The sequence below is a fragment of the Cherax quadricarinatus genome, chromosome 29 (genome assembly GCF_038502225.1).
Source record: "Cherax quadricarinatus isolate ZL_2023a chromosome 29, ASM3850222v1, whole genome shotgun sequence".
Taxonomy (NCBI): domain Eukaryota; kingdom Metazoa; phylum Arthropoda; class Malacostraca; order Decapoda; family Parastacidae; genus Cherax; species Cherax quadricarinatus.
In genome coordinates this window covers 25,560,660-25,573,486 of record NC_091320.1, presented here as the reverse complement: position 1 = coordinate 25,573,486, position 12,827 = coordinate 25,560,660, and the positions used below count along the sequence as shown (strand labels likewise).

The 12,827-nt window shown below is 42.2% G+C and overlaps 1 protein-coding gene across 4 annotated transcripts in view; it reads right to left on the bottom strand.

The window, feature by feature from the left end:
• The window catches only part of LOC128690374 (serine-rich adhesin for platelets-like), a 364,642-nt gene that overhangs the window by 187,596 nt on the left and 164,219 nt on the right, over positions 1–12,827 (bottom strand). The gene's annotated exons all lie outside the window — the stretch shown is intronic.

Sequence of the window (12,827 nt, the reverse complement as noted above, 5' to 3'; positions counted from 1 at the left end):
CCCACTATAAAAATTAATTACTGGAATATTGTTAGTGTCTTCCTGTGTAAAAACCGAGAGAAAATAATTATTTAAAATCGAACACATTTCATTCTCTTTGTCATTGGGCGTCCCTGAATTTCATGAGATGATTTATGTAGGTGAAACAGCAAGAAACCTCGACACCCGCCTCAATGAACACATTTACGCATGTAGGAACGATAACTTGAACAACGCCTGTGTACAACACCGAAATTCCACCAAACATCTCATGAAATTCAGGGACGCCCAATTAGTGATCAAAGAAACTAATTTCCGCAGACGCAAGTGCCTCGAGTCAGCACTAATCGCTGTTTCGAATACAATTAAACAAAACAAAGGCAGCTTCACCATCTCTGAAGTCTTAGCGAGAATCCTCCTGAAAACAGTAAACCCTGCCATCACTTAGTCTCTCTTGTTATTACTACACAAAGCACATTACAGAGAGTGAACACTGAAACAGGCTGCCTCTATCCAGTCTATATTTGTAAAGTAAAAGGACACAAGTGCAACTAATGTGACATTTTATTGTGGCAACGTTTCGCTCTCCAGGAGCTTTGTCAAGCCGATTTGTCAAGTGATTTCTTGACAAAGCTCCTGGAGAGCGAAACGTTGCCACAATAAAATGTCACATTAGTTGCACTTGTGTCCTTTTACTTTACATATTGTCGGTAATTCTACCAACATTATTACAAGATATATGTAGGTGAAACAGCTAGGAACCTCGAAACACGTCTCAATAAACGCATTACCTAACAACCTGTCGGTATTTTATACCATTTTAATGTTCAATCTGTCAGACACTGCAACACAAGGGTATCTTGGTACAGACCTGCAATCAACTTCGACAACTTCCACTAATGAGAGGGGCTGGATTTGAGAGGGACCTGACCTCTCAACATCTGAGTTCTTACCTCTCCTAGTGGCCTACGTCTCACCTCTTGGCGCTATAAAAAGCTCCATCCTGTCACTTCTTCTCCATATTGTTTCATACTATGGAACAATGCTCTTCTCCAGACTGAGGGACTGACCACCTCAAAACTTTAAGGGTGATGGACTGATTACATCGTCTTCAAGTATCTTCTGCTTCTATCAACTTTTCTGTACTTGACTGAAGAAGCCTACTCTGTAGGCGAAACGTTTCATAATAAAGATACCTAACTGTTGCATATGTGTCTTACCTAACAACCTGTCGGTATTTTATACCATTTTAATGTTCAAACGCATTAACGCCTGTGTACAACACCCGAATTCCACCAAGCACCTCATGAAATTCAACGACGCCCGACTAGCAATCAGAGAGCCTACCTTCCGCAGACGTAAATGCCTTGGATCATCATTAATCGCTGTTTCTAACACAATCAAGCAAAATACGGCAGCTTCATCATCTCTGAAGTATCAGCAAAAATCTCATTAAAACAGTAAACCCTGCCATCACATAGTCTCTGCTACACAAGAACGCAACAGAGGAAGAACACCGAAACAGACCTCAGATCCAACCACCAAGAGAAATATTTGTCTAACCTATTTTTATGCTACCCAAGTATTAGCTTTTATAACCCTTTATTCATACCTGAAGGTTACTTGGAGGTTATTCCGGGGATCAACGCCCCCGCGGCCCGGTCCATGACCAGGCCTCCCGATGGATCAGGGCCTGATCAACTAGGCTGTTACTGCTGGCCGCACGCAGTCCAAGTCCAACGTACGAGCCACAGCCCGGCTGATCCGGCACTGGCTTTAGGTCTCTCTTGAAGGCAGCCAGGGGTTTATTAGTAATTCCCCTAATACTTGATGGGAGGCTGTTGAACAGTCTTGGGCCCAGGACACTTATGGAGTTTTCTCTTAGTGTACCAATGGCGCCCCTACTTTTAATTGGGGTATTTTGCATCGCCTGCCAGTCTTTTACTTTCTTAGGGAGTGATTTATGTGTGCAGATTTGGGACCATTCCTTCCAGGATTTTCCAAGTGTAGATTATGATATATGTCTCCCTCCTGCGTTCCAACGAGTACAAGTTAAGTGCTTCCAAGCGTTCCCAGTAGTTAAGGTGCTTGACAGAGCTTATACGTGCAGTAAAGGATCTCTGTACACTTTCTAGATCTGCAATTTCACCTGCTTTGAATGGAGATGTTAATGTACAGCAGTATTCCAGCCTAGAGAGAACAAGTGATTTGAAAAGGATCATCATTGGCTTGGCATCTCTCGTTTGGAACGTTCTCATTATCCATCCTATCATTTTCTTTGCACGTGCATAATGCAAGGATGTGTTGGAATGCGCCACTCATACTTAAATTGTAATGAAAACATGTTAGGCATGATTTATGTGCCTAAGTAATATTTTACATGACTTCTAACGTGAAATTATGAGATAAAATTATTTAAAACAGTCAGCTCACCCACTAATTGAACATTAAATCAGGAGGTGACGTTTAACAGCGTCCAGGAGTTTCTGTTAATTATGGTTGTGAAGAACACAGTGAGGGAGCTGGTAATATACCACACACTTGTGATACCCATGTTATAGGCATCTCTCGTTTTGAATGTTCTCATTATCCATCCCATCATTTTCTTTGCACGTGCGATCGTGGCACTGTTGTGATCCTTGAGAGTGAGATCCTCAGACATTACTACTCCCAGGTCCCTTACATTATTTTTCCGCTCTATTGTATGGCCAGAGTCTGTAGTATACTCTGTTCTAGTTATTATCTCCTCCAGTTTTCCATAACGGAGTAGTTGGAATTTGTCCTCATTGAACATCACATTGTTTACCGTTGCCCACTGGAAAACTTTGTTTATATCTTCTTGGAGGTTAACCGCGTCCTCAGCAGATGACAGCCTCATGCAGATCCTAGCATCATCCGCAAAGGATGATACGGTGCTGTGATGTATATCTCTGTCTATGTCTGATATGAGGATGAGGAATAAGATGGGGCGAGTACTGTGCCTTATGGAACAGAGCTCTTCACTATGGCAGCCTCCGATTTAACTCTTTGTGTTCGATTTGCTAGGAAGTTGAAGATCCATCTCCCCACTTTCCCAGTTATTCCTTTAGCACGTATTTTATGGGCTATTACGCCATGATCGCATTTGTCAAATGCTTTTGCATTCTGATTTTCTTCCAGTGCATCCAAGGCCATATCATAGTGATCCGGCAATTGTGAGAGGCAGGAGCGACCTGCCCTGAACCCATGTTGCCCTGGATTATGCAGATTTTGGGAATCCAGGTGATTTGCAATCCTGCTTCTTAGCACTCTTTCAAAGATTTTTATGATGTGGGACGTTAGAGCTATTGGTCTATAGTTCTTAGCTAATGCTTTGCTGCCACCTTTATGGAGTGGGGCTATATCCGTCGTTTTAAGTTTAGACTGTGGAATTTCACCCATGTCCAAGCTCCTCTTCCATAGTGTACTTAAGGCACGCAAGAGGGGTTTCAATTGTAGTTCTTAATGAAAACAGAGTTCCACGAGTCTGGGCCTGGGGCTAAGTGCATGGGCATGTTGTCAAGGGCTTTTTCGAAATCTATCGTAGTTAGATAGGGTAATGTCGGAAATCTGGCATACATTTATGGAGTTTTGAGGCTCATTCATGAGGAAATCATTTGGGTCGTCGATCCTCAGACCGATTAGTGGTTCACTAAACACAAGAGTCGTACTAGGATTTCAATATTTCACTCATTTCCTTGTTGTCATCTGTGTAAGTCCCATCCTGTCTGAGTAAGGGCCCGATACTAGATGTGGTATTTGCCTTGTTTTTGGCATATGAAAAGAAATATTTTGAATTTCTTTCAATTTCACTAATAGCTTTAAGCTCCTCCTGTCTCTCCTGGTTCCTGTAAGAGTCATTTCCTCCTGTCTCTCCTGGTTCCTGTAAGAGTCATTTAACTTAAGTTCGATAGTTTCCACTTCCCTGGTCAGCGCCTCCTTCCGTGTATCAGATATTCTAGCACTCCTGAGGAGCTCAGTGACTCTTCGTCGTCTTCTGTAGAGGGAGCGTCTTTCTCCAGTTTACTCCTGCTCTTCTTCTTTCTTAGGGGAATATGCCTAGAACATGCTTCAGCTGTCAGGAAGTTGATCCTTTCAAGGCACTGGTTTGGATCCATGTCATGTGCAGGTTGATTATTCTACCATATTGTATTACTACTAATACTACCATCACTAGTATTACACCTCACTCTGAGCCTATATATACCCTTTGTATCCATGTATTGTTTGTAACTGCCTGAGAAAGCTCCTGGAGAGCAAAACGTTGCCACAATAAAATATCACATTAACCATGCCACGGGCGGGATTTGAACCAGTGGTCAGAGAGTCTCAAAACTCCAGACCGTTGCATTAGCCACTGGACCAGCTAGCCACAATAAGATTCGTCCAACTATGTATATTTCTACACCATAGGAAGGTTAGCATAGGCACCACTGTGACCACAAATGCAAGTTTTTACAGACGAATCTCCAGCTAGCGTGGCCGTGACGAACTCTAGCTCAAGTCCCCTCAATGCCGTCAACATGACTCACGAAATCGTAATGACACGATTGCAAACAAACCATGCCACGGGCGGGATTTGAACCCAGAGAGTCTCCAAACTCCAGACCATTGTTAGGTAAGACACATATGCAACAGTTAGGTATCTATTTCGAAACGTTTCGCCTACACAGTAGGCTTCTTCAGTCGAGCACAGAAAAGTTGAAGAAGCCTACTGTGTAGGCGAAACGTTTCGAAATAAAGATACCTAACTGTTGCATATGTGTCTTACCTAACAACCTGTCGGTATTTTATCCCATTTTATTGTTCAAACTCCAGACCGTCGCGTTAGCCACTGGACCAGGTAGCCACAATAAGATTCGTCCAACTAGGTATATTTCTACACCATAGGAAGGTTAGCATAGGCACCACTGTGACTCTCTGACCGCGGGTTCAAATCCCACCCGTGGTATGGTTTGTTTCCAATTGTGTCATTACGATTTCGTGAGTAATGTCACATTACTAGTGTCCTTTTACTTTACACAAGGCTTCATATTCTTTCAGATTATGGAACAATTCTCTTCTCCAGGCTGAGGGACTGACCACCACAAAACTATGTCTTCAAGGGTGATGGACTGATTACATCGTCTTCGCATATCTTTTGCTTCTTCCAACTTGTACAAGAATGATATACAGTACCGATAAGATGAAGATTTAGACACGTGCAATATCTGGGTATCTTTATTGTAGACGTTTCGCCATCCAGTGGCTTTATCAATACAGATTCTAGGACATAATTTGATGACAGAAGAACTATATACAAAAGATGAGGTAACTAGTCCCTCAGCCTTAGAGCTGGTGTGAAGAGCACCGTAGTCGTAAAGATTCTGGAGCACAGGCAAGGAGGCTGGCGCTTATATACTAATCGTCAGGTGGAAAGGGGATGGGTAGCGGACGAGGGCATAGTTACTGGTAGGTGGGATTCCCCAGTGGAAGTAGGTCATACCCAAAGGGATGGGTAAGTTGTAGTAGTCGCAGCCTTCAAATTATATCCTAGAATCTGTATTGATAAAGCCACTGGATGGCGAAACGTCTACAATAAAGATACCCAGATGTTGCACATGTGTCTAAATTTCATCTTGTCGGTACTGTATATCATTCTTGCACAAGTTATCAGACACTGCAACATCATGGAATCCTGGTTCAGAGGACATCTACATGACTTTATTCAAGGCTACTACAACTTACTCGTCCCTTTGGGTATGACCTACCTCCACTGGGGGAATCCCGCCTACTAGTGACTATGCCTTCCTCTAGCAGACCAGGCTAACAGCCAACAAGCCCGGCCCATGCCGGGCTCCGGGAGTAGAAACTCTCGAAACTCATCAAAGGTATATCCAAGGTATTAAAGGTCAGTTGGCAAACACTGACCTCACAGCTTTCAAACGCCACCTGTGGTGTGTCCAAAGAAGTGATTGGTCTTGCATTTCTCGATGACCGGAATGGACAGGAGAAAGTTGCAATAATCGAGATTTTTAAGACTGAAGAGGGGTAAAAGCATGAGTATCTCTTCTCAATAAACACGATTTCGTGACAGACAAGATCAGAAACATCTTCGGCTTGATTCTCCTGAAGGTAAGTGAGGTGTCAGAATCCTTCCTCACCAGGCCACCTTATTATCTGAATGAAAGTGAAACCTGCCATTTCATGATCTCTGACGCTTCGTTGAAAGTTATGAACGAGAGCGACGAGGGGGAACTGCTATGCTCTCACAGTTCAACTGATCCACTACCTAGCAGAACCTCAGAGTTGCGACTCGCCAAAGGAATGATGTGCCCGCCATGTCAAAACCTGTATTGATGAATGGTTTGAAAAACCTGAATAAAGATTCCCATATGCTGCATAAGTGTCTCAATCTTCAACTTGTCGGTTTTTCAAACCATTCATCACAACTGTCAGGCACTGCAGCATCATGGGATCTTGTTACAAAGAATTCTTCAACACTTGCTCAACCTTTGGACGAAGACCTACTTCGACTAGTGGATGGTACCACTATGACCCCGCCTCCGCCTGCTTCACCTCACCTCACTACAGTATATAAGCCACGTCTACGGCCCTATGCTGTACATTCTACAAGATTGATGGACTGAACACATCGACTCCAGACTGAGGGACTGATTACCTCATACTCCTCCTCTCCTTACGCCTTCCTCTTTGTATTGGACTGATGAAGCCACTGTGTGGCGAAACGTTTCCTGAATAAAAATTCCCATATGCTGCATAAGTGTCTCAATCTTCAAAACCTGTATTACTGAAATAAATTACTCTACGGTAATGCTGTTATTTTTTCATATTTTTCTTGTATGCATAAAAAAAAAAAACTGTTTGCATGCTGTATACTGGGTTCGCGTCCGACTTCGGAGGAGCTGGAGGAGATTCAAAATCTGATAAATTGTACCAATGTATTCGTGTTTGTGTTTTCTGTCAATGTATTCTGTCTATTAATAAAGTTCACATAGGAGGAGAAGAAAATATTCAAACAGCTCCGGTGAGAACCTTGAGTTTTCCCTGAGGTACGTTTATTGTCTTCTCTGAGGATGAGGGTCCCCATTCCAGTTCTAGAGGTGGTACCTACCTACCTAACTCCTCCCTCCCTCTCTCTCTCTCTCTCTCTATAATATATATATATATATATATATATATATATATATATATATATATATATATATGTCTGAGGGCAATGAGTGGTGTGAATATAATGCAGAGAATTCGTAGTTTGGAAGTTAGGAGGAGGTGCGGGATTACCAAAACTGTTGTCCAGAGGGCTGAGGAAGGGTTGGTGAGGTGGTTCGGACATGTAGAGAGACTGGAGCGAAACAGAATGACTTCAAGAGTGTATCAGTCTGTAGTGGAAGGAAGGCGGGGTAGGGGTCGGCCTAGGAAAGGTTGGAGGGAGGGGGTAAAGGAGGTTTTGTGTGCGAGGGGCTTGGACTTCCAGCAGGCATGCGTGAGCGTGTTTGATAGGAGTGAATGGAGACAAATGGTTTTTAATACTTGACGTGCTGTTGGAGTGTGAGCAAAGTAACATTTATGAAGGGATTCAGGGAAACCGGCAGGCCGGACTTGAGTCCTGGAGATGGGAAGTACAGTGCCTGCACTCTGAAGGAGGGGTGTTAATGTTGCAGTTTAAAAACTGTAGTGTAAAGCACCCTTCTGGCAAGACAGTGATGGAGTGAATGATGGTGAAAGTTTTTCTTTTTCGGGCCACCCTGCCTTGGTGGGAATCGGCCAGTGTGATATAAAAAAAAATATATATATATATATATATATATATATATATATATATATATATATATATATATATATATATATATATATGCATGCAATAAGATCACAGTAAACAGGTGATTTCAGAATATGCAAAACAACCACTCTGAAAGAATAGAGAAATTCCAAGCGCTTTCGTGACTACTCACATTATCAAGGAACTATGAAAGTAAAGCATCCAAGGAAGCTATATAAGGGGTCTGGCCAACACCTCACTATCAGATCCCACAACGGTTAATTAAAACACGTGACGCGCGCCGACCCAACTTGGATAGGTCCTTTGCACAACTCACCCACAAACTCTTCTACCCAAGAAAATTTAAAAATTATTATTTGTCCAGTGTATTATTAAATTCTTCCCAAATTCTATTAATTATAAATGGATCTAATTTATATAAACCAAAGGAAATATTCATATTATTGTCAAAACTGCTTTTTATGAAACAAGATTCAATTATATTGATATTGTTTCATTCTATGGAACAATGCTCTTCTCCAGACTGAGGGACTGACCACCTCAAAACTTTAAGGGTGATGGACTGATTACATCGTCTTCAAGTATCTTCTGCTTCTATCAACTTTTCTGTACTCGACTGAAGAAGCCTACTGTGTAGGCGAAACGTTTCGAAATAAAGATACCTAACTGTTGCATATGTGTCTTACCTAACAATTATATTTCTGTCGACCATGGACTTGCTTGATACTACTTTCTCAACTTTTTGAAAATCAATTGGATGGTTAAAATCTCTTACATGAATAAATAGAGCATTGGAATCTTGTCCAGTTCTAATGCTATATTTATGTTGTTTTAATCTTAGTTCGAGATTTTTACCAGTTTGACCGTAATAAACTTTATCGCAAATTTTACAAGGAATCTTATAGACACATCCATCAGCATTTTGGGGGGAATTCTTTATCACACTACATATATATAGTGTGTGCGCGCGTTCGATAAAGCCATGTAGGATAAACATTAAATTAATAAAAAAAAATTGGTGTGTGTCGTTTTAACCAATTACCAAAAAACTACAATGAAGCCGAAAAAAAGACTATGCCGTGGACAAATGAAAGTGTTCCACAGTCAGCTGCGCACCACAAGCTATGCAACAGATTTGTGCGCCAGATGCTCAATCGACAGCGCTGTCTCAAAGTTATTCCTGTTAAAGGAAGAGGGCCAAATACCCACGTCCTGCCGCACCCTGTCTAACTTGTTTAATTTCTGTAGGGCCCACCGAGCCCGCCACTTCTCAAGGACATAGATACGTATGTGACCCAGGAAGTCACTCAAGCTGAGGTCTGCTGTAGAGTGAGCTCGAAACAGCAGCGTTTCTCTCAACATTCGCCCGTCCATTTCCAAGGGCACCAACAGAAATCCACATCCTCATGCTGTGCTTAGAGACGGAATAACAACTCCTGGATCTTTTGAACCGCAGGATGGATCACAACAAAGAGGACGTGGGGTCCAACTCCCTGCTGCCCCTGTTACCTATCAGTAAACAGATACCTGTGGGCTGCATCCCAGGAAAGAACCTAAGAACATAAAGAAGGAACAGCCTGCCTCGCAGGCCTACTGGCCCATGCGAGGCAGGTCCAATTCTCCTACCAGAATCTAACCTAATCAGGTCAGGTCAAATTCACTTAAGGAAGGAGCACGGCATCTGACCTCGTAGCACAAGCTAGTCAGGTCCAACTCACACCCACCTACACCCACTCATGTATTTACCTAACTTATTTTTAAAACTACACGTCTTAGCTTCTATGACGGTACTCGGGAGTTTGTTCCACTCATCCACAACTCTATTACCGAACCAATGAAAATATATCACATGGAGCTAGTAACACTGCAGGTTCATAGTCACACTTCCACTAAGGAACATCCCTTAAAGGGTAACTGCTTCTTTATCCTTAAGTCAAAGCATGGTATATAAATGTCTTTTTTTTTTGTAGGCAGTTATCAAACCTGTCGAATTTTTTTTTATGACAGAAAACTATGAATACACACGAACCTTTATGGAAGCAGGAATTAACATGAGATACTGCTGGTCCCAGCTTGCAGCAGTAGCTTGTGCTGACTGCTGCTGCACCACAACTTGAAAGTTTGTAGCAGTAGCTTGTGCTCTGTGCTGTACCAGAAGCTGACAGCTTGTAGTAGCTTGTGCTGACTCTGTGCTGTACCAGAAGCTGACAGCTTGTAGTAGCTTGTGCTGACTCTGTGCTGTACCAGAAGCTGACAGCTTGTAGTAGCTTGTGCTGACTCTGTGCTGTACCAGAAGCTGACAGCTTGTAGTAGCTTGTGCTGACTCTCGCTCTGCTGCTACACCAGGAGCTGGCAGCTTGTAGCAGTAGCTTGTACTCTCACTCTGTTGCACCAGGAGCCGACAGTTTGTAGAAGTAACTCTGCTGACCTATCCTCCTGCACCAGGAGCTGACAGCTAATAGCAGCAACTGCTGACTCTTACCCTCCTGCACCAGGAGCTGGCAGCCAGTAGCGGCAGCTACTGACTCTTACCCTCCTGCACCAGGAGCTGACAGCTAGTAGCGGCAACTGCTGACTCTTACCCTCCTGCACCAGGAGCTGACAGCTAATAGCAGCAACTGCTGACTCTTACCCTCCTGCACCAGGAGCTGGCAGCCAGTAGCGGCAGCTGCTGACTCTTACCCTCCTGCACCAGGAGCTGACAGCTAGTAGCGGCAACTGCTGAATCTTACCCTCATGGACCAGGAGCTGACAGCTTGTAGCAACAACTGCCGAATCTTACCCTCATGGACCAGGAGCTGACACCTTGTAGCAGTAGCTGTTGACTTTTACTCTCCTGCACCAGGAGCTGACACGGAATATGATCTCTATGTCACAAGTCTCGTCACAGCATCACCGGCAATAGTACTTTCGCTATGAAATATCAAATTTGAGCTCCTCTAATCTCGATCATATATATAACGATGATAAGGGCTTCAACAATATCATTCTTGCACTTCACTACAACGAAGTAGAACGATGCAGCACAAAATAAAAATATGAAAATAGGTTGGTAGCTTGGTAAGCAGCGAAGTGTGAGCACTAGCTACACCACCTTTCTCTCCTCAGGCTAACAACCTACTGACAGCTGCAGCACGGTCGGTCGGTGAGCCCCATAAAATCTCTCCACATTACATCCACTTTTGATGTTTCTATATATGCTAATTAAAACCAAACAATTTATATATAATAAAACTCTAAAACCACAAACATCAATGGCTGGAACAACACATCGAACATACTTAACCTACAAAGCAGAGTACCGCAATACTAAATAAAGATTCGTCGGCAACTGATCGGCGGCAGGCAGAGTTGTCAGTTAGTGTTGAAGGAAACGTTTAAGGGTGAGCGGAGCATGTGTTAGTGTGTATCTTCGTGAATCCTCAAGCCCAGGGACGAATGGCCTCCAGCTTCATGAATGTATATTTAGTGTGTGTGTTTGTCTGTGTCTGCTTTTGTCTGTGTCTGTTTTTCTTTGTGTGTCTGTCTCGTGCCGAATAGGTAAAACTGGTCTATTAGCAAAAACTCATTTAAAATTAAGACCTTTCCAAAGTTTTCTCTTAAACATTTAAAGATATATTTTTCTCATTTACATTAATACAAATATTAACGATTTTGTACCAAAAGAACCTTAGGAAACTTACCTAACCTTATTATAACAAGCGCAATTTAATTTAGCCTAATCCAACTAAATATATTTTATATAGATTTACAATAATTTAATAATAAACAAACACAATGAAATATATTTTTTCGTTAGATTCAGAATGATTTTCACGAAATTATTGCATACTCAAATTTTCGCGTCCCCTATTCGGCAAGAAGTGTTTTGCTATTTAAGTCAAAATAGCAAGTTTTATTTATTCGGCACGACACACAAATTATATATATATATATATATATATATATATATATATATATATATATATATATATATATATATATATATATATAGGTTGGAGGGAGGGGGTAGAGGAGGTTTTGTGTGCGACGGGCTTGGACTTCCAGCAGGCATGCGTGAGCGTGTGTGATAGGAGTGAATGGAGACAAATAGTTTATAATACTTGACGTGCTGTTGGAGTGTGAGCAAAGTAACATTTATGAATGGATTCAGGGAAACCGGCAGGCCGGACTTGAGTCCTGGAGATGGGAAGTACAGTGTCTGCACTCTGAAGGAGGGGTGTTAATGTTGCAGTTTAAAAACTGTAGTGTAAAGCACTCTTCTGGCAAGACAGTGATGGAGTGAATGATGGTGAAATTTTTCTTTATCGGGCCACCCTGCCTTGGTGGGAATCGGCCAGTGTGTTAATAAAAATAATATATATATATATATATATATATATATATATATATATATATATATATATATATATATATATATAAAGTTTTTCTTCTTCTCTTTTTTAGTAAATGTCTACAGGAGAAGGGGTTACTAGCCCATTGCTCCCGGCATTTTAGTCGCCTCATACGACACGCATGGCTTACGGAGGAAAGATTCTTTTCCACTTCCCCATGGACAATAGAAGAAATAAAGAAGAACAAGAGCTATTTAGAAAAAGGAGAAAAACCTAGATGTATGTATATATATATGCATGTGCGTGTCTGTGAAGTGTGACCAAAGTGTAAGTAGGAGTACCAAGATATCCCTGTTATCTAGCGTGTTTATAAGACAGAAAAAGAAACCAGCAATCCTACCATCATGCAAAACAGTTACAGGTTTCTGTTTCACAGTCATCTGGCAGGACGGTAGTACTTCCCTGGGTGGTTGCTGTCTACCAACCTACCAACCTATTACTCGGCCTAAGAAAGGTTGGAGGGAGGGGGTAAAGGAGGTTTTGTGTGCGAGGGGCTTGGACTTCCAGCAGGCATGCGTGAGCGTGTTTGATAGGAGTGAATGGAGACATGGTTTTTAATACTTGACGTGCTGTTGGAGTGTGAGCAAAGTAACATTTATAAAGGGGTTCAGGGAAACCGGCAGGCCGGACTTGAGTCCTGGAGATGGGAAGTA